Source organism: Dermacentor variabilis, chromosome 1, assembly GCF_050947875.1.
Source record: "Dermacentor variabilis isolate Ectoservices chromosome 1, ASM5094787v1, whole genome shotgun sequence".
Taxonomy (NCBI): Eukaryota; Metazoa; Arthropoda; class Arachnida; order Ixodida; family Ixodidae; genus Dermacentor; species Dermacentor variabilis.
Window position 1 is genome coordinate 245470475 of NC_134568.1, and position 21713 is coordinate 245492187.

At 45.2% G+C, this 21713-nt stretch overlaps 1 protein-coding gene across 1 annotated transcript in view; it reads right to left on the reverse strand.

Annotated features, from left to right (window-relative positions):
• LOC142560517 (basement membrane-specific heparan sulfate proteoglycan core protein-like) overlaps positions 1-21713 on the reverse strand; it is a 371032-nt gene that overhangs the window by 81818 nt on the left and 267501 nt on the right. The gene's annotated exons all lie outside the window — the stretch shown is intronic.

Consider the following 21713-nt stretch of genomic DNA (forward strand, 5'->3'; position numbering starts at 1 on the left):
CTTAGTTTCCTTTGGCATCCAGTTTAAAAAATACTTGCTGTCATTAGCGCTAAACTTCTCCAAAGGAAAACAACACCCTTGACTCAGGCACATGCGTGCGAACGTGGGTTCAAACAGGCAAACAAAAAATAATAATGCAACGTTTGCAATGTTCCCGCCGAAACTGTTTCAAAAGATGGCACATATATTTGAGCAGAAGATTTCAGCCTTTAAGAGTCATAGTTTCATTGCCGTATGTTTCCTTGAACTGCTTCTTTGGACTGAATTTCTTGAACGTGAGTACCATGCTAGGTGTGCCGTTAGGCGAAGCTTTCTTTCTTTAACGCATACGCAAATGAAGGAGAGCTTGCCCCCCCCCCCTCCCCCCCGACTACTCCTCTTCGCTGAGCGAGCAAAACTAAAATAAGAATACACCGAGACAGCCAAATATCATAAACATTTGTGAAGTTCCACACAAAAGTAAAGGGAGCCACTGAAACTAGTAAAAAAAAAAAAAACTAAGAGACACACTTCCTTAACCACAACAGAGTTCGAAAACACGTACATAAGTTGACATTTTTTGCAGATGAGGCTACTGACGAATCTGGACATATCTACATAAAAAAGACACAAAACGCACAAAATAAGTTCTCCGGGTTTCATTAAAGAATGCGTTTCTCGCTCACACACTAGCTTATATTGGTGCGCCGCAGCCGATCAAATATGCTGATTAAGAGTTCATTGCATTTTTTTATTTGACGCAAGAACTGCTGCTAATTATAATATATTTCACTAGCTCTACGGCAGAGTGTGTTGTAAGAAGACCTTCTAAGACAGACACTTTCCAACATCTCCACCAGCACTGTTATATCTATCTTGAGACGATACTCTATTATTCACGCGGCGTCTTCTTGTCCTTTGCTCTATTGATAACCGCGGACCTCACTTACACAAAACATGAAGGCCGCCACAACTCTTCACCGCGGTCGACGTGAGATATTCAAATGTAGTTGTTTCCTGACAAATTGTTCACCCCTTAAAACAGGACCCAAACTTCTTAAAAGTGTTCCTGAAGCTGTAATCGATGTCACATCACTTTTTATTGATTTGCTTTTCATCGTCACTGTGAGGATGTCGACAGAGAACAAGAATTGTGGGCTTTATTGTAGGGCTGCCACGCAGATTTTCATTGCGCAGTTTTTCAAAAGAATGCGAAAAAGACATGGGCTTGTGTTTGCAAAGCACCTCTTCAATTTCTCAAGATCTCTTGCGAGATGATCGCCGCGGCAGCAGCCAATCGCGGTCACTACTTGGGTGAAATAAGTTTTTTTGAAAGGCCCGTACTCAAAGCAGCTTATCGGCCCTCACGTACAAAAGTTCTGGTACATGGCTCCGGTCGGCGATTGCCTGCAGTTATCACGTCAATCGCTACTCTGAGTGGCGGGCGCCCCAATGCCGACCAATCATGGAGCGCTTTTATGCTGCGAATTGCAGCTCTGATGCGCCCGTGAAGAGTTGCGCTCGCAAGAGTAAGAAATTATAAACTTTGCAGAATAAGACGCAAGGCAGTGGTTTTCTAGAGAAGGGAAACGTGTGAACGTGAGTCATCACGTCCGACGCTTCATGCCTGCTTTCTGTTGCCTCTGCGAAGAGCAACGTGCCCAAACTCGGGCCGGCTAGAGGGAGGCGCTCGCGCGATCGGTTATCCTTTGAGGCGGTTGTGGCCGCATCACGCGTTTTGTGATGTAGGCATCGTGTCTCATGACGGCCAGCGCATTGTGCAGTCCCCTGATGGGCAGTCCCGTGTCGTTACTTACAGTTTTCCCGTCTTTTATGCAACATCGGATAAGACGAAAACGTAGATGTTTTGACATAGGTCTTATTTCATGTCTTGAATGAACTCAACGGCTGGAAGACTTATACCACGGGCAGTATGAAGCTTTTCAAACAATGTGTGAAAAAAAAAGCACATGTATTGCGAGCAGAGCGAGACTGTTTGTTGTCGCTAACATCACTATACGTACGAGCAACAGCATAAAGGAGCAATAGAAATTTTACTCGGTCCGCGTATATTACGCTTTGTCTGATAACCCCAGACATAAAGATTTCTGCATATTCCTCGCGTTCACCAACAGCCGGTTAGTTAGAGCGGTTCAGTGTAGCGCTTACACCGAGGCACAGTTTCTTGTCACTGTAATGTCATTGTCAGTGTAGATGGCTGTTGCAAACACGACTGCACTGAGCGCTCCCATTTGGAACAGCAAGCCAAGTGTGATGCTCGCGCGGAATCCTATGTTGTACGACTATTCCCAGTTAAGAAATGCCTCCTTGTGCGGTCAACAACCAGCACAGTACAATAATGCGAACCCAGTTCACTTGGAATTTGTGCGCCGTGCAATGACACGTTGGGAAAATTTCCGCTTGTAGTTGGGACATACAAAGAAGAGTATGCTACTCGCATCTCATTCACTACGCTATATAGGCATTCAGCTCTTGGCCGCGCCTGTCAGGATCTTTTCAATATATTGCACTTCATACGCTGCTGGCTATATATATGTGGAGTCCTATATACACTCTTAGGATAAACAGCTCATTTATATGCAATTCGAAACAACCTGAAGATTTGTTGTGATTGGTACACAAAACGTGGCCGATGGGGCGTGTTGAGCAGAAATATATCCCTGGAAGATTAAATTGCGGGCCTTAATTCATTCGATGTTTAAGCTACTATGTGGGCTCAAATGCCGGAGACGTATTTTTCAGTGGACTGCCATGTGCCACGCATAAAGAAGGCTCGGCCACGTACAAAATAACAACAGCGTAAGTCAATTTTGCAAGCGCTATATATGCCTTTTGCTCAGCTTTTTTTTTCAATGATCCAGTGAGCGCGTAGCTATTTGGTGTTCGAGGCGCTGGGACTCTTTTGGTTACATTTATTTGCACCATATAGTCAATGGGCCATTTCGTATTTAGTGGTTTAAACCTGTTTTGGAGCCCTTCTGAAAATCCCATCGAGCAAAATCTGACTTGGAAGAGATCAACTGTTTTGCGAAGGTGTACCTACGAGAAACTAGCGTGCGTACCACATCGCAGAAATTAGTGAACTTTTTTATCTTTCCGACAGCGGCGGCGATTCTAGCTTTTTTTTTATTGAAATGAAAATAAAAGAAAGAGACGGTAGTCACCTTATAATGGCGACGTATACTCCTATTCGCATAGCTCATCCGTAAGCAAGCTTTCTGCTGACGGTTTCGCTTTTCCCTCGTGATCAGCTCGCATTAGTTCTGTTGACCACTTAGTTCTTCGTTTGGATGTTTTGTAACACAGTCAACATGATGTGAGCAGAATGCCTTCACTATGTTCAGTTGAAAACCAATCTGTATAATGCCGAACATAAGTCCAAACATGCTCGGCGCTTGTTTCGCTTTACCCGATATAAACACTGATGTGTACAGATTCTTTACAGCTCTGGGCAACGGGAAACGACACAGACGCAGAAAGCTACCATCGCGAATTTCCTCGAAAAAAACTATATGGCATATTGGCGATCGCATGAATGGGGTTTCCTTAAAGTATCTTTGTCGAAAAAATGGTTTTGGTGACATAAGCGCTCTTTGAAGTTTCCGCAAACAAACATAAGTTTTGGTTGGAGGCTAATTTTTAAAAATCAAGTCGGAAAATAAGTAAAATGACAAATCGTATTTCATAATATTCCAATGGCGTTTTTTTATTGAAATGAAAATAAAGGAAGTGACGTAGTCACTTTGTAATGGGGACGGCTACTCTTTTTCGCATAGCGGAAACAACACTATAAAAATTATATGCAAGGAAATGAAAAGAAACCACGTCATAGGGTCAGAAATCCGCAGCACACAGTGTTGTACACCCATGAACATAATGATATAAAAGACAAATGCAAGTTGCACCACAATGAGTTTGTAAACAAAGTCACAAACACACACAAGCGGCAGTGATGTAGACTGTGATGAGCATATAAACAGATGAAGAATTACACAGTTAATCATATGGCGAGCCATTATGCTATGTTGTAAGCTACTTCTGTACTACCAGCGGTTCTAGCGAAAGGACAGCGCTCACCTCTGGAAGGTTTCTCGCAGTAGGAAACGCCCGCAGAATTGCATTTAACGCAACCACGAGCATAGGCATCATCATGTGCTGTTGAGGTGATTTGAGACGTCTTTCCTTGGCTGTCTTTCTTGCTTGGTTTGTCTTTCATCTTCTCTAAACCAATAACCATCATCGTATATGTTTTCTTGCGCTCTGCTAATTGTAACGGAGGAGCTGCTATCACTGGGTTGACAGCATCTAAGTTCGGAGGAGGCAAGCCTTGCTTCGGTGTCCGATCATGTAATATTTCTTGTCACCTGAGTAATGAAGCCGCTTGAAGCTTGGGACATCCAGCGTATAAAGCTGTGTGGTCTCTGTTGGTGTTGGCGCATTTGGGTTGACTTCGAGAGGTGCAGGCTTTATAAGCATGCGCTCCCGCGCAGATCTTGAATCGCGATCGGCCATGGCAAGACTCACCAACGTGGCCAAATCGCTGGCAATTGCAGCATCGATTTGCAGGTTCTAAATATTCTTCTACTGGATAACTAGTGAATCCAAGTAGAACGCGTGTTGGCAATGGTTTGTCAGGCACGAATTGTAGGATGACGCTCACAAGTGCATGTGGTTCCACTGCTCCATATTCTCGCCGGGGCCATCTGGTCTGCCTCTTGAAGGAAATGACGCCGCTATCTTGTAAGTACTCAAGTAGTTGATCTTCAGCGTATAGAATTGGAGCATGTCTTATTTTTCCTATATTTTTCGTGTACGATAGTAGTACGTATGGTTCCACTGCAAGGCCTGAAACATGAGTCAACTCAAGTAGTCTAGCACAGGCAGCGAGAAAAGACACATTCACGGAAAAGTTACCTTTCCTCGTTACACGAAATGATTGTACCATAATCTCGCTGGCCAACTTATTTGGATTGACTTTCCAGAACGACGGTTTCGGGTCGATGAGCTTGAAAATCACTGGCATTCCTGCTTGGCGTGATTTCTTGTACGTCACCGTGGTGAGCGATCTGTCTTCCGCTTCCACCTCTGCAGTTTCAACTATTGCGGCACGGCTCATGATCGGCACTACTTGCCCTCTTGGGAAAACTAGTCTCGAGCTCAGCATCCGTTGTCGCACTCGGGTTGAAGTGGTCACTGCTAGCCGGCTGCACAGCGGGCGCTTATTGTTGTTCTGCAGTAGCATTCATCTCTCCACTTGCCTCAGGCAAGCGCTGGGAGGAACGGGGTCCCTTCTTTGCCAATTCCTTCGGTTGCCGTGGGAGCCGCTTGTGCGGCTTGGAGGCCAAAAAGTCCTTCCACCTGGTGAGGCGGGAAGCCGTCGACCGAATTTTGGCAACGGAGTCCTGAGGTCAAGCGAGGAAACTCACAATTTAAGACGAAAAAGTGGGTCCCTGAGGAGCTCACGTCCAGTGGTGGCACACTTCGTCGTCAGTGAACACATGCAAATAATTTTTGTGTTTAATTGGCTCAGTAAAAAAGGCGGAAATTTGTGGGTTTTCAGAAATTCCCTGCATAAACACTGTTAACGTTCTAGCGACAATAACTTTTTTTAGCATTTATGCATGTCACCATTGATTATGTTAAATATAATTAGAACTTACTAAAAAAGTTCTTTTGAAGAAAATTACTTGAAAGGTTGGAGAAAAATGGCATTTTCACAAAGCTCAGGCCTAAATTAAGCATCAAGACCCTTCGGATAAAAATACGTGAGATAGCTCATTATACGCATGAACCTTTTAGTTTATGATATGAAAATTTCTATTCTAGTAAATTGTGTTTAAAGCGAAAAAGCTTTTTGAAGTGCGCAACCAACTTCGCCGGCAGGCACTGCGTAACTGTCGTCACTGCAGGACACGTACTTGCCGCCGGCCATTCTTCTGGCACACATATGATGTTCCACGTAATTTGAACAAAGCATTACAAATATGCAGATGCCACGTAGCTGGAAAGAAGCAAGGTAAGGTTTTTTGCCATTACTTGGAGATACTCAGATTAGTATTTTTTCATTCCGACTAATTACATAATTAGTATTAATTCTTTAATCAACTTCTCAACTATTATAATTAGATAAAAAGTGTCAATGAGAAAATTGTAGAGCAACATGAACAACTTCCGTTAGAGCTTTCTGTTGCTCAGTACGTGCTGCATAAAAGTGTTTTTCCGAGCGTGAAAGAAGATCGCGAACACACGCAAAATTGCCGAGCGACTGGCCGCTCGAGGCATATCGGGAGTGGCGCTACAATTATCTCATTGGCACTTTTAATCTAATTATCATATTTGAGAAGTTGAATAATTAATTAAGTCTAATTATGTAATCCGACGGAATGCAAAAACTAATCTGAGTATCTTCAAGCGACAGTAAACATTAACCTTGGTCCAGTCCAGGTATACGTGGCATTTGCATATTTTAAAATCTTGGTGCATGAGAGTTGGGACACTAGGCAGACGCCTTCTAGCTCTTTGCTTAGCGATCGTGTGCCGTGTAGCATAACGTCAGTATAAATACATCGTAAACGGGGCATTTTCGCCAGTTCACCGCTTCTCATTTTCTGGGATCGGGCGGTCAGGGAGGCGAAGACAGCATCGATTTAAGCGTTTTGCATTGACAGTTTTTGGCGAACTTTTCCCCCCTCTCTCTTGCTTGCTTAATTCTGCCCAAAGCGGAGGCAGGAGAATCGCACGGTCATTGCTTATCTCATGTTTCAAACCAGAACGATAACGGCGCCTGACCAGGCCCACGGACACTCACTACAGCGTGCAAACTGGACACCTCTTGACATTTGTCGCCCTACGCTACGCTTGGCGCGGAGTGTCAGTGGTTGAGGTTCTTGCATAGCTAGTAGTCTGGTGATTTGCGGTTCTTTCAAAGCAATGAATCAACGCCATGCACAATATGTCATGTATGATAACTTTGCGGTCCTGACGACGACCTCGAAGCAGTCATTGTTTACATTCATCACACAAATGGACTCGTATTATCGTAAATTGCAGTTGCGGGGCGCTCCCCATGCAAACAGCGCAATCGAATAATTTTTAATCTACCCCGCATAAAACAGCATGCGCCCGCATATGAAGCATCCAGACTTCGTTAGTGCACTAAGAAATCAATTTTGCAGGCATGTGTTGTGCAGTGCCTACGGACGAAGTCGGATGCGGACTTCAAATTTTTTTTCTCAACTTAAAGAAGATTTACGGGAATAAAAATCTCAGATCACAGCTTAAAATGTCCATGCTTATAATGAGCCATTTCACGTATTTTTATCCGGAGGGCCTTGATGCTGAACTTACGTCTGAACTTAATAAAAGAAAAATTAAATGAAAATTTTGCTTCAACTGCGAAGCTTTTCTTTCGAGTAACCCGTTTGGGTTTTCTTTGTTGTACTTAGCTACGTTTGGGTGGATGTTTCATTTTCGCTTTATAAATTAATTCACTCCACCTTGCGGGTTTCCGCAGAACTATTACGTCAAACTTAGGTCTGAACCTTGTGGAAATGTCATTTTTTTTTGTCCAGCGTCAATTAGAAGTAATTTTCTTGAAAAGTATTTTTTCTAAATATTCTAAAATTATGATCCACAGGAACTATAGCGACAGGTAAAAGCGCTAAATATTATTGTCGCTGACTGATTGACGATGTCTGTGCAGCAAAAAATTCTGAAAACGCACAAGCTTTTGCTTTCTTACTTAGCCAATTAAGCGCTAAAGATTCTTACATGCGTTCACTTATGATCTCACACGAGATAACAACACCAGTGGAATATTATAAGGTAAGATTTGTCATTGTATATAGTTTTACACTTGATTAAAAAAAATACTCCAGCTATTCATTTGTCGAGGAAACTTCAAAGAACGCCACTAAAAAAATTTTTTTAGAAAAATAATGTGATAAAATTTCATTCGCACAATCGTCAACTAGCCAAATTTCTTGCAAAAAGAAAGGCGATGGTTGCTTTTGGGGTCTGGAACTTCATCAAAATGAAGTTCCACCATGGCAAGAGTGCACCTGCCATGGCGTCGGGTTCTTCACAGTTTCACAATAGTCTCGCACTGTATCTTTGCACATTACACTTTTGTTCTAATTTTCTCTTTCTCTTTACCGAAATAAGAACTTTCGTAATTCGGTAAATGAAAATCTGCTAAAAACAAGCCTCGAGAGGCCACACGCTTTGCAAACCTTCGAAGCGCGTAGGGAACATCACTTTCTTCGATTAGACTGGACACGTACGAGGCACTTGCGTTTTGAGGCGTGGTCTACAGCCTCGCGCAACTGATCAATATCTGAATCACGAGCAATTGGTTTGCATGAAACTTTCGGTCTTGCCTGTAGTCCAAGTGAGGCGATGCGCGCAACCTTAATGACTTCGGTTACGCTTCGCTGCCTGAGCGCTTAACCGAAGGCACGTACGCAGGCACACAGAAGCGCATGCATGTGCTTACACCGTACCCATGCCACAACCTCACAAGAATGTGCTTCGCGAATGCTCAGGTACGACGAAACGGCCAGGTAATGAATCAAGAATACTTATGGCAAGCGAAGGACGTGAATCTTTCTGGGCTAATGCCCGTTTAATGTTTTCAGAAGCAACAAACCGCAAGTTATCGTGCAGTACACTTCGTCTCCCTTTTCTCGAAGCTGGAGAAACAAACTAAATTAAACGCGATTAATAATTCGATATGATTTTTTTTGTTCCAGAAACGCACTTTTAGGCAGGCGTGTCATAAGTATTAACTTGCTGAGTGCTATATATAACATCTGCGTTGGCATTGTAAAGGGCGACACCCTTTACAATGCCAATTGCCTCGGACCGCGCTTACTCTTGTACAAACCAACTTCGGTTGCCAGCCTTTGCTGGCAGCAGTCAAACATTCACCTCTGCCGCGGTAGATTATTGAGGCTATGGAATTTCGCTGCTGAGCTCGAGGGCACGGGTTCAGTTGTGTCCAAGGCGGCCTCATATCGATGGACACAAAATGCAAAAACACTCGTACGCTTAGATATGGCTGCCGGTAAAGAATCAAAATGGTCAAAATTAAGCCGGAGTCTCCCATTACGGCTTGCCTCATAATGAGATTGTGGTTTTGGCACGTAAGAACCCAGTCTAAAAGAAAAAAAAACATTGAGCGCATTTCAGCGTATTTTTGCGGTGTGGTTGGGCGTCGCCCGGCGTCGGTGAGCGTCTTTCAAAGCGCGCAACGACAACGTTCTTCCCACAGCCGAAATGAGCCCTGTACGTGGGATATTCGCTTTTACCGCTAACCACATGAAACATATTGCGAGCGGGGTCATTACACGGTCATCGTGCCGCGCAAAATGGACGCACCGATGCCACGCTGGAAATGCATCGGAAATCCCGATGGGGGCAAAACCCAAAACGACCGTGTGCTTATGCTGTTTAGGGGAGTCTTGTACAACATCAAGCGGTCAAAATTAATTGGGAGCCCACCACTATGGCGTGCCTCACTGAAACCCGCTGTGCAGGTTCAGGACGTTAAACCCCAAATTGTATTTCACGCAATATTTTAAACGATATAATTGAACATCGGGAATCTCTGCCAAAGTCGTTATAGAAATTCTGTAGTGTTTCTACCGAATGTTTGTTGCTCTCAGTAGACCGTGTTGAAATGTATTGAAATATGACGTACATTTGTGCAAAGGACGCCTTCCACGCGGTTTTACACACGACTCACCCTTACTGCAGGCTATCTGTGGGACTGGCTAGCGCAGCACGAACGCACGCTTGTACACGCTTGGGCGATAATTAGACAGATCAGAAGCGAGAAGTGGGAGAGTTGGCACGGAAGCATGGCTAACTCGAAATGCTGTTTCGATAATTAGACAGGTGACATTTGCGCTTTTGCGATGGCTTGGTGTGGAATGCAATATGAGTTTTTAAATTTGTGTGACCGTGCATGAACAAGTTATCAGTTCTTTCTTATGTCCTTTATTTAAACAAGCTACACGTAACTTGTTTCTCACTTGTGTTTAAGCTAGCTAGCACCTATTTTGTAATCTGCGTGTTTGAACCTCTTCCGGACGTGGCAAAAATTGAATACATTTTGTTTTCTTTTTAGCCCTTTCGTTTACCTTCTTGCAGTTAGGAGACAAGGCTATTTGTTGTATGGCTAGGAGAAAAGGGATATCCAGCGCTGCATATGACTATGAAATCTTTTGCTGAAACATAAATTGAAAGCAAGCACACTTTACGAAAAGGTGCGTTTGCGAGAGAGAGAGAGAGAGAGAGAGAGACAGAGGCTATCATGCGTCCTCGCGTAAGACTGCAGAGAGCGAGAAAGCGACTGGAAAGATTCTCCTTGTGAAGTCGAGGTAAAATTAGGGGTGATTACAACTGACATGCGGTAACCCGGACACTCTGCGCTACTACGTGGTAAATGATGCAATCTCAGCGTCAACCATGCAACGTCAGCCCCTGAAACGACCACTCACTCAGCAATCTAGATATTACGTGGATAGTGTCCTTCGTCACTTACTATTTCTTTCACGTTTCCATTCGTCTTATCTTCATTTGCACGAGCGGGTCGCTCTTACTGAGGCCACAAGAATTCGGACAAGGACTCTCAAAGAATCTTTTTTTTTCAGGTCTCGTGGTCCAAACAATTCATTATTTTTAGTTGATACGGTATGAATAAGTAAAGGCTATTGGTTTCAATTAGTCATTGTCCTCTCACCTTAGCTTTCTGAAAATGATTGTCCTCTCACCTTAGCTTTCTGAAAGTGCTGCCCGCCCTGCACAGCACTGAAGTAACGAGACACAAATGTTTCGGATAACTGGAAAAACATCTTCAGTCAGAAGAAACCCTGCGACCTTACGGTTGTCACCTGTACACGGTTAGTTCACACGAAGTGTGAATTAATGTGCAGATGTTATTTTACAGCGAAGCTGTTAGCTTCTATTTGGACAGGCCGCCATAGGAATCTGAACCTGGCAACGTTTAACGCTAGAACGTTATCTAGTGAAGCGAGCCTAGCAGTGCTATTGGAGGAATTAGAGGGCAGTAAATGGGATATAATAGGGCTCAGTGAGGTTAGGAGGACAAAAGAAGCATATACAGTGCTAAAAAGCGGGCATGTCCTGTGCTACCGGCGCTTAGCGGAGAGACGAGAACGAGGAGTCGGATTCCTGATTAATAAGGATATAGCTGGTAACATACAGGAATACTATAGCATTAACGAGAGGGTGGCAGGTCTTGTTGTGAAACTTAATAAGAGGTACAAATTGAAGGTCGTACAGGTATACGCCCCTACATCCAGTCATGATGACCAGGAAGTCGAAAGCTTTTATGAAGACGTGGAATCGGCGATGGGTAAAGTAAAAACAAAATACACTATACTGATGGGCGACTTCAATGCCAGGGTACGCAAGAAGCAGGCTGGAGACAAGTCAGTGGGGGAATATGGCATAGGCTCTAGGAATAGCAGGGGAGAGTTATTAGTAGAGTTTGCAGAACAGAATAATATGCGGATAATGAATACCTTCTTCCGCAAGCGGGGTAGCCGAGAGTGGACGTGGAGGAGCCCGAATGGCGAGACTAGAAATGAAATAGACTTCATACTCTGCGCTAACCCTGGCATCATAAAAGATGTGGACGTGCTCGGCAAGGTGCGCTGCAGTGACCATAGGATGCTAATAACTCGAATTAGCCTAGACATGAGGAGTGAACGGAAGAAACTGATACATAAGAAGCTAATCAATGAGTTAGCGGTAAGAGGGAAACTAGATGAATTCCGGATCAAGCTACAGAACAGGTATTCGGCTTTAACTCAGGAAGAGGACCTTAGTGTTGAGGCAATGAACGACAATCTTATGGGCATCATTAAGGAGTGTGCAATAGAAGTCGGTGGTAACCCCGTTAGACAGGATACCAGTAAGCTAATCGCAGGAGACGAAAGATCTGATCAAGAAACGCCAATGTATGAAGGCATCTAACCCTACAGCTAGAATAGAACTGGCAGAACTTTCTAAGTCAATCAACAAGCGTAAGACAACTGACATAAGGAACTATAATATGAATAGAATTGAGCATGCTCTCAGGAACGGAGGAAGCCTAAAAGCAGTGAAGAAGAAACTAGGAATAGGCAAGAATCAGACGTATGCGTTAAGAGACAAAGCCGCCAATATCATTACTAATATGGATGAGATCGTTCAAGTGGCTGAGGAGTTCTACAGAGATGTGTACAGTACCGGTAGCACCCACGACGATAATGTGAGAGAGAATAGTCTAGAAGAATTTGAAATCCCACAAGTAACGCCGGAAGAAGTAACGAACGCCTTGGGAGCTATGCAAAGGGGGAAGGCAGCTGGGGAGGATCAGGTAACAGCAGATTTCTTGAAGGATGGTGGTCCCATTGTTCTAGAAAAACTGGCCACCCTATATACACAATGCCTCATGACCTCGAGCGTACCGGAATCTTGGAAGAACGCTAACTTAATCCTAATCCAGAAGAAAGGGGACGCCAAAGACTTGAAAAATTATAGACCGATTAGCTTACTGTCCGTTGCCTACAAAGTATTTACTAAAGTAATCGCAAATAGAATCAGGAACACCTTAGACATCTGTCAACCAAAAGACCAAGCAGGATACCGTAAAGGCTACTCAACAATACATCATATTCACACTATCATTCAGGTGATAGAGAAATGTGCGGAATATAACCAACCCTTATATATAGCTTTAATTGATTACGAAAAAGCGTTTGATTCAGTCGAAACCTCAGCAGTCATGGAGGCATTACGGAATCAGGGTGTAGACGAGCCATATGTAAAAATACTGAAAGACATCTATAGCGGCTCCACAGCCACCGTAGTCCTCCATAAAGAAAGCAACAAAATCCCTATAAAGAAAGGCGTCAGGCAGGGAGATACGATCTCCCCAATTCTATTCACAGCGTGTTTACAGGAGGTATTCATAGACCTGGAGTGGGAAGAATTGGGGATAAAAGTTAATGGAGAATACCTTAGTAACTTGCGATTCGCTGATGATATTGCCTTGCTTAGTAACTCAGGGGACCAATTGCAATGCATGCTCACTGACCTGGAGAGGCAAAGCAGAAGGGTGGGTCTAAAAATTAATCTGCAGAAAACTAAAGTAATGTTTAACAGTCTCGGAAGAGAACAGCAATTTACAATAGGTAGCGAGGCACTAGAAGTAGTAAGGGAATACATCTACTTAGGGCAGGTAGTGACGGCGGATCCGGATCATGAGACGGAAATAATCAGAAGAATAAGAATGGGCTGGGGTGCGTTTGGCAGACATTCTCAGATCATGAACAGCAGCTTGCCGTTATCCCTCAAGAGAAAAGTGTATAACAGCTGTGTCTTACCAGTACTCACGTATGGGGCAGAAACCTGGAGGCTTACGAAAAGGGTTCTGCTTAAATTGAGGACGACGCAACGAGCTATGGAAAGAAGAATGATGGGTGTAACGTTAAGGGATAAGAAAAGAGCAGATTGGGTGAGGGAACAAACGCGAGTTAATGACATCTTAGTTGAAATCAAGAAAAAGAGATGGGGGTGGGGGGGCATGGGCAGGACATGTAATGAGGAGGGAAGATAACCGATGGTCATTAAGGGTTACGGACTGGATTCCAAGGAAAGGGAAGCGTAGCAGGGGTTGCAGAAAGTTAGGTGGGCGGATGACATTAAGAAGTCTGCTGGGACAACATGGCCATAATTAGTACATGACCGGGGTAGTTGGAGAAGTATGGGAGAGGCCTTTGTCCTGCAGTGGGCGCAACCAGGCTGATGATGATGATGATGATAACTTAAGTGCTTATGTGTAGAGAGTACTTTTGAATGCATGCGGAGACATGTGAGGCCACGTTTAGTGCGAGTGCCTATGCGTTTTATTTAAAAACTGAGAAGAGAGCACGATGGACAAATGAGTTTTCATGTAGGAACAGCCAGTATGACATCTGACTTGCGCTCTTGCATCCCCAAAGCTGACTATAGTAAAGCCGAGTTGAAGTGGGCTTTAGCGGCTATGCACCGCAACATCACCGCACGTACGTTCCACAGTGCGATTGTTTCCCCCCCCACCAGATAAAAAAAAAACCTTGAATAAAATAAACTTTTCGATAAACAGCACTACAACGGACTTCCAGACGAAGACAAGGAAAATATAGTTGTACAAATCTCGCAAGCACCTAATGAAGGAGCAGAGTGTGGCCAACATGATCTAACCTAATGGTGATTTGAGCCATTACGGCATGCCCTTGATATAGTCTTAAATTATGTTCATGTGTTGTAAATAACAAATGCAGCGGAAAAGCTTATATGAACCGCGACCGTGGTGGCGTATATAGTGGTTTTTGCGTTGCATTGCTAGGCCCGAGTGCGTGGGATCTAATCACGGCCGCCGCGGTCGCATATCGATGGGAGCGAAATGCAAAAACGCTCGTGTACCGTGCATTGAGTGCACGTTAAAGAACCCACGGTGGTCTAAATTAATCCGGAGCCCCCTCACTACGGCGTGCCTCATTATCATTTAGAAAAATCATAATCATAATCATAGCGTGGTTTTGGGTCTTAAAACCAAAAAAAAAAACATTTTTAGAGCGCAGCTCTTAGGTTCCAGTTCCTGCAGGCGAGCGTCGACGTAACCGAGAGAACACGCACAGCGAAAGATGAAAGAGCGAATGCGGAGCGGGAGATGAAAGATGCGAGCTGCGAACGGTGGAGACCAATGAGAGTGGCCCCTTCAATGACATGCGCGTGGGAAACTGGAGTCATGCGGACCCACATGACTACTCATGCGTACTTGTAATTGGTCTCAGCCGGACCGCTCATTTCGTACTATCGTCTGCTCGCATCAGCTCTCGCTCGCGCATGTTTGGTTCGCTTAGTTTGATCTCGTTATCACTTCTTTCGATTGTCATGGTTTGCGATTGTTTTGTAATCTATCTGCATGCGCGACGCGAATTGTGTAGTACTTCCTGGTAGCCTTCCTCTCTCTCTCTCTACCCTTATCTTCTAGGCGCAGCACCGACCGACTGCACAAGTCTTTATTTGATTTCACTGAACTCTTACAGGTACTAGTTTTGGAGATGAATCAAGGCCTCGTTTGGCAGATTTGTGTTGAGGTTTCCTACTTAAGTTCACCAGCTGAAATGGCAGCGCCTCGAAGGTTGAATCATGCTGCGTGGTGTTAACAACGCCCGCAATTCTAGCGCACGCATTTGTCAAACGACCTGTGGCAGAAAACAACCATTTAACATAATGATATTGTTGTTTTACTGGCCAAATGGACCACATATGAGTTGTCAAAACGGTTTCCTGCGCCATTACTGAAGGAAAGGACAAGTATGTAACATAAGAGCAAATTCCTCAGTTACTCGTGAATATTTCCTATGCCATAACGCGTGAGCAGATCGTGGTTAATTTCATCACTGGTTAGGGGGCAACAACAGGTTTATTTTGAAGTCACTAGAGGCCTGCATTGACATTTGCATTTGCAAAATGAGCATTTCTTAGCAAATTACCCTCGCTTTTTTGTATCGGATATATGGCAATTTTTAGCCTTTTTCATGGGCCGATCCTGAAGATAGTACAGTCTAAAAATGAAGGCTCATACCTTAGGTATAGGTGGCCCATTACCGTGGCTATGTGCTGCCTAAAAACGTGGGCCAATCCCGAAAGTGGTGCAGTCTACAAAGACGTGGGCAGAAACCGAAGACATTGCAGTAAAAAAAAATTAAGCAGCCCGACGCTCCTACTCTCCTCACACGAGAGGTGACGCTGTGCCAACGTACAGCGACTCCGCCCTATTCTAACCCCCAGCTTGTTCAAGAAGAAATTGTTTTTGATCGGCTTCAACAAAAGGTTGAATCGCCTTCCCACTTATTTAGCCTGTGATGCTTCTCCCGGCAGGAAACAAAGTACATTCTTACGCAAAATGAAAGTGAAGACCTGAGCTCACCTAATGTAATCGTGTGCACCCCTCGTGCGGCAACAATAATCTCACGCCGAGACGGCACCTTGTGGAGTCTTCGGGTCTCACAGGAGTACCGACCACCGCGGGTTCGAGCTTAGCGAGCCACAGGGCCGCGTCAGCCGTCAGCATCTAGCGCCGCTGTGCGCAAGCTCAGGCTACAAGGGGCTACCGAGCGATGCACGCAAGAACACAGTATTGCCCTAAGTTAGCGGAAACCGTTTATTGTCTCCAACGTCACCCAACACTGCACGAACGCCCGGTCCCGGGACGGCGGGGAACCAAAGGGGTCCCGCACCAAGGGCGAAAATTACAGTTAAGGGCGCCTGTAGCACGTCGCTGCGAGAGCACAGGCTCAAGCTGGGACACGCCGCTAGGAAAAGTCCCGGCGGCTATGCTACTTGCTCTCGCGATAACCGATGGGCCAACTCGCGAGAGCTTGGGCAATCTCCTTCGGCTTGGGCCCCCGATGAGTGCGGCTCGGCGTGCTACGACCTCGCGCGAGCACTACGCACCCGTTCTTCGGCTTAGCGTCGGGATAGGAACAACACGAGGTACGCGCTCCCTGCACGGGCAAAGGCACCGTGCGTGAGCTCAGTCCTAGTCACAAAGGTGTCGTCGGACGAGAGGAATCATGTACGTACCGGGCGCCGTCCCAAGGAGAAAGAGAGCCGCTACCGTCACGGCAGTAGCCACCAGGGGCCGCTTCGTGACGTCACTAGCTCCGCCCTCACCGCGAACCACCGCGAGTGGAGCGCCACCGCTGAAAACTGGTTCGGAGCGAGGACGATGTGGCTTAAGGATTGCAGAACGTGGGTGAAATGCGCCCGCGCAATGGCGCGTCGAATTCCCCAAATCCCCACAAACTAGAGGTTAAAAATTCGATTGCGTCGACAACACTCCACAGAGCATTCCTTCTTATATATAGTTGGCGTTCGCGATGCGCGCCCCAGTGTGGTGTTGGTTCACTGCAAGTTAATACCCTGTGTACAGCTAAAAAGTTATCCCATTCTCCCTACTCTGTTTCTATAGCGAACTGCACGCAGGACATGCTCCTAGAGGCCCCATATCAACAGTAAGCGCTCCAACCCATACGACAATGCTCCACCGTTCTGTCGCTGCGCCCATGCACAGATTTGGTGATTCCTGTCCGAAAACGCGCTGAATGTTTTCAGCCCTATCGTTTTTTTTTTTTTGTCAATCCTCGCTTTCCTAATCATCCTGGAGCATTTTCGCGCCACAAAGGAAAGGAACCTGCAACCACAAGCACACGCGGATCCAATATGTCGCAACGGTGGCACCGTTTATTCGGTCACATTTCTCGCTTTGTCATGCTGAAAAAAAATGATGCAATATGTTTTTCGAGATTACATTACTTCAAGTCAATAGACTTAATTCGGGAAATTTCAAACAAAATCGAGGATAAACTTTTAATAATATTTTTAATGTAGCACTAATTTAACATTCTGCTTAAACTTGAGCACTTCTCGGGAGTATTTAGTCTCGCCTAGGGCAAATATATTTGCCTGAAATTTCAACAAGCTTCATGTCAGCAGGCTAACAAAATTTGAAAACGGGACTGTTCACATATACTTATAATGGAAATCTTGACTTTGACTAATATGTGCAATGTCCAGTTCTCGCGATTTCTTTTTTTATTTGCCTCTTCATAACGATCGTAGTCAGTAACATTAAATTAGAATAAATTCTATTGACTCGTACACTAACACTAAATATTTTTAGAGCCGTAGCCACAGCAACTTTTCTTTGATAGCTAACCAAAACAAGCATTCGGCAAAATTCGTAAAAAGTGCTTGTGACTGACTAGGTGCTTCCATATTTTTTTCGCTAAGATATATTCTTTTTCTCGCAAAACAAAGATTGATTTCGTATTTCTTGGCACTCAGGCAGTAAAACGTATTTGTTTCATAAAATTAAACGTAGTCAGCGGACATGCCCGGCCGAACTTATCTAAACGCGCCCAACACTATTTCAAGCTAATAAAACTGTATTTTAACAATGCCACGTGCTTGGGAATGGAGTATCAGGCGAGTCCCTTCGTAGACACCCACGTATCCACGTGCTCCTAAGTTTAGCTTTGAAGTAAATGTCTTCCTCCGGATTTTAAATGAAACTCGTTTTATTCGAGCCAAAATTTGTTTCTACTTATAAAGTTGTGTTGCAGCGAAACCTATTGCACTGTGGCAAAGATTAACACGGTGTTTTGCTAGCAAATACTACAACGTTTCTTTTAAAGGGTGCATGCGCGACAAACTGTACAAAGCGTTCCGCAGTAATTCCTTAATTTGCGCAAAACCTCGCAGAACGCTCCCCTTCACTGCCTCCCTGGTCTACCACAGCGTTCACCGGTAAATAAATTTATAGGGTCGTATGCTCCTTGTTTAACTTCCTCTGTGCCTTAAAAGCACATCAATATCCTGACCTCTGGAATTCGTCTCCTGGACAGGCTTTGCGTCATCGAGAATTTCTCCTCAACGTGTGCCGTCTAGACGAGGCTGCCTAGTGTGGTTGGTGTTCTGCGAAACGAAACAACATAATAAAAAGATGGGGATTGAGCTGGAGTGAGAGAGGTGCTACATCACTCGCTTTCACTCAGCGAGGTCTGTGCGGTGTGTGACCAATCACTAGCCGCCCGTTCCGCAGCCGGTGTTGCAGAGGTCCTAAGTGGACGCGGTGCTAAGAAAGCATGACGAAACAGCCCTCGGTATATTTGCCTGCAATTCGTAGACGTGTGCATCGGTGGTATTCTTGGAGGGCTTGAAAGCCGCGCGCGCTTAGAGTGGCGTAAGGAGGAGGTGTGGGGGGCGGGGGGGGAGGAGGAAGGGGCGCTAGTCGTCTGACGCCGGAATCAGAGGGAACTTTCTTAACCGCATTAGCGTCGCTCGCTCACTTGGTGATGAGCGTTGAGGCAGCCAGCTGCGCCAGCCGTCTGGAGCGTCAGACCATTACGCGGAATATCTTTCGCGCCACGTGGTTATTTGTAAGCATGTGGTTTCGAGAATCCTAGCTTACGCGCAATATGACAAGGACAGCTGTTATTGCTTTTTTAGACTCACTCTGCATTGATAGTGGCGTTCGAGTTAATGCTGACAAGTTAGTTCTTTACTTCCTAACTGAATAATGTCTTGAAATCGCCTTGGCCTTTTCTTTCTTGCTTTTGCTTTTTTTGCATGCTTTCTTTCTGCCGCGCATCTTCATCTATGTGGTGGACAATCGGCAAGAAACACCGTCTTCACGGCGAAGTGTTAAGAATTCAAATAAATTCTGGGGTTTTACGTGCCGAAACCACAATCTTATTATGAGGCCCGCCGTAGTGGGGGATTCCTGATAAATTTTGACCACCAGAAGTCTTAACGTGCACCTAAATCTAAGTACACGGGCGATCTTACATTTCACCCCTATTGAAATACGGCCACCGTGGCCGGTATCAAACCTGCGACCTCAAGTTCAGCAGTGTACGCCATAGTCACTGGGCGGGTCACCTGCGGGTCATGACGAAGTGTTAAATTTGGGTCCAGTACAATTGCGATTCGTCTGCTTTGTGAGCGGAGCTCGTAATAGCTAACAAGACATTACGGTTCTAAAGCAGCGGTGCTTCGCTGCTGCTGGCTAAGTCTCGCGACAGCTTGCTGTCAAACAAAAGCAACGGAATCGACGTTATCACCACTAAAGATATTAAAGCAGTGAAGAGTCTCCCGATGGACCGGCTTTGAGTAGAGTGCTTTTTCTCTGCTGTTGGCTCAATCAGGGAGCTTAGCGAAATTCGGTCAGCCATTGGTTACTTCTTTTCCATAATTTTATCTTCTTTCATCTCGCCATTTAACCAACCACCGTGACTTCTTTGTATCGACCTTTTCATCGGTTGCCTTCTCTTGCTAGATGATTTCTTTTAACGCGAGAGAGTTTTGAGGCTAGGCCTCCAAGCGGTTTAACGACACACGACAATAACGAAAGATGTGTCACTGCCGGTACATGGTGCCATCATGCTTCAAATTTAGCTTGGCACACCTGAACTGGCTCGCTCTGCCGTGAAAAAAAAAAAAAAAAATGAGCGCAGCAGGCGCTCTTTCTACGTTCACAAAGTTCTTTATCATAATTCAGACCCAAAGTTTTTGTTGTTTTACTATTCACGTGGTTCTCGAGCTTGCCTTTTAAAGCAAGGTACAAAATTAATGAGATCACTCTAATAGAAAGAACGTAAAAAGACGGAAAGAAAAAGAACCAGCGCGTTTTGTTTTTGTGCCTAAGATAATAATGCCTGTGAAATGATATTTTTGTGGTTTAATGTTTCGCATCGATTATCTTCGGACAAATGCCAGTTACACTGAAATATTTCGGAAACAAGTTAAAGCAGGGCAAGTTCTTTAGGGAGTTAAGTACCACTCACGAAATACTGATTTGTGACTTCATTCTTTTGCTAAGGAAACTGAAAACTATCTGAAAACTGAACCCGCGAAATTGTATTTCCCCAGAGTATATAAATATTTTCATTGTTTATCGCATATGCGTCTCATGATGGTTCAACATTTACGCGGAAATGCTGTCCAAGCATCTGTTACTGTGTAACCTATCTCAACTCTTTTGTAACTAATATCATCGCCATTCATGACCTTGGCGGGAACCCGTTCTGGCGCAAATTTCATCAGGCTGAAGTTTTGAAGCACAGAGTTTTGGGCTCGTTTAGTAAGTGCAACACTGAATGATGAGAATGCATCAAATGGCTGATTAAGCGAGAAAACCGGCGGCTGTAGCAGCGAGACGGCACCTAAATTCCCTTTTGCTGCGGCGCCACGTCACGAACTCGCCTCGATGGAGCAGAGCAGACGAAATGGAACACCTGCTGCCGCCATAGCGCTCCAGGCGTTGCGTGAGGGGAGAGGGCATCGCCGTGACGAGCGCGTGCGGGTGCCGCAGCCTGGCTCTCGGAAGCCGGCGCGCGCCCCGGATCTCTCTCTCTCTCCCACTGGGATTAGCTGCTGGGCGCTCTGCCGACCTTGGTGTCCGCTGCTGCTTCCTCGGTCTCTCGTCGCGCAGGACGTCGGTGGCATGCGGAGTCCTTTATTTCTCAGCAATATCGTCCAATTGATTCCGGCATGCAGCACACACGCTAACGTAGAAACGGTACCAAAATAATAATAATAACCCGCACCAATTTAATAGCAAAGCTCGATAACATATCCCGCAGCAAAACTCGAAAGAATTACTCGCAACACAAAGTTCGGAGGTGTTGCGTACGCCAGGGTAGCGTATCGTACTGCTGCCAAGAAGTAGCGGCGTCTGCCCATCGAAGCTCGACCGACGTTACTTATTGGGTAGCGTGGCGTTGTCGGCGGGCAGCAGGCATCCGGTAGACCATGGCGACCAAGCAAGGGCGAGACGATTTCTAGCGCGAAACTTGCACGGTTTAGTCAAAGGTTGATGAAAGAAAATAAGAAGAGCATGAAGTGATTAAAAGTACATTTCGGAGCCCTTTAATAGGCTCTCTACAATCGTGGGCGGGATCTTGCTTCCGTCGACGTCACGTGACCGGCACAGAAAGAGCTGCTGCAGAGAGGAGGTCGTCACGCCTCCTGGAATTCTTCTCTGCACGTGGTGCAGAGAAGAAGAGAATTCTTCTTTGCACGTGGTGCCAGACGCCAACCCTAACAGAGGACCACTCACACCGGAGTTCAGTTGGACATTATTGCTT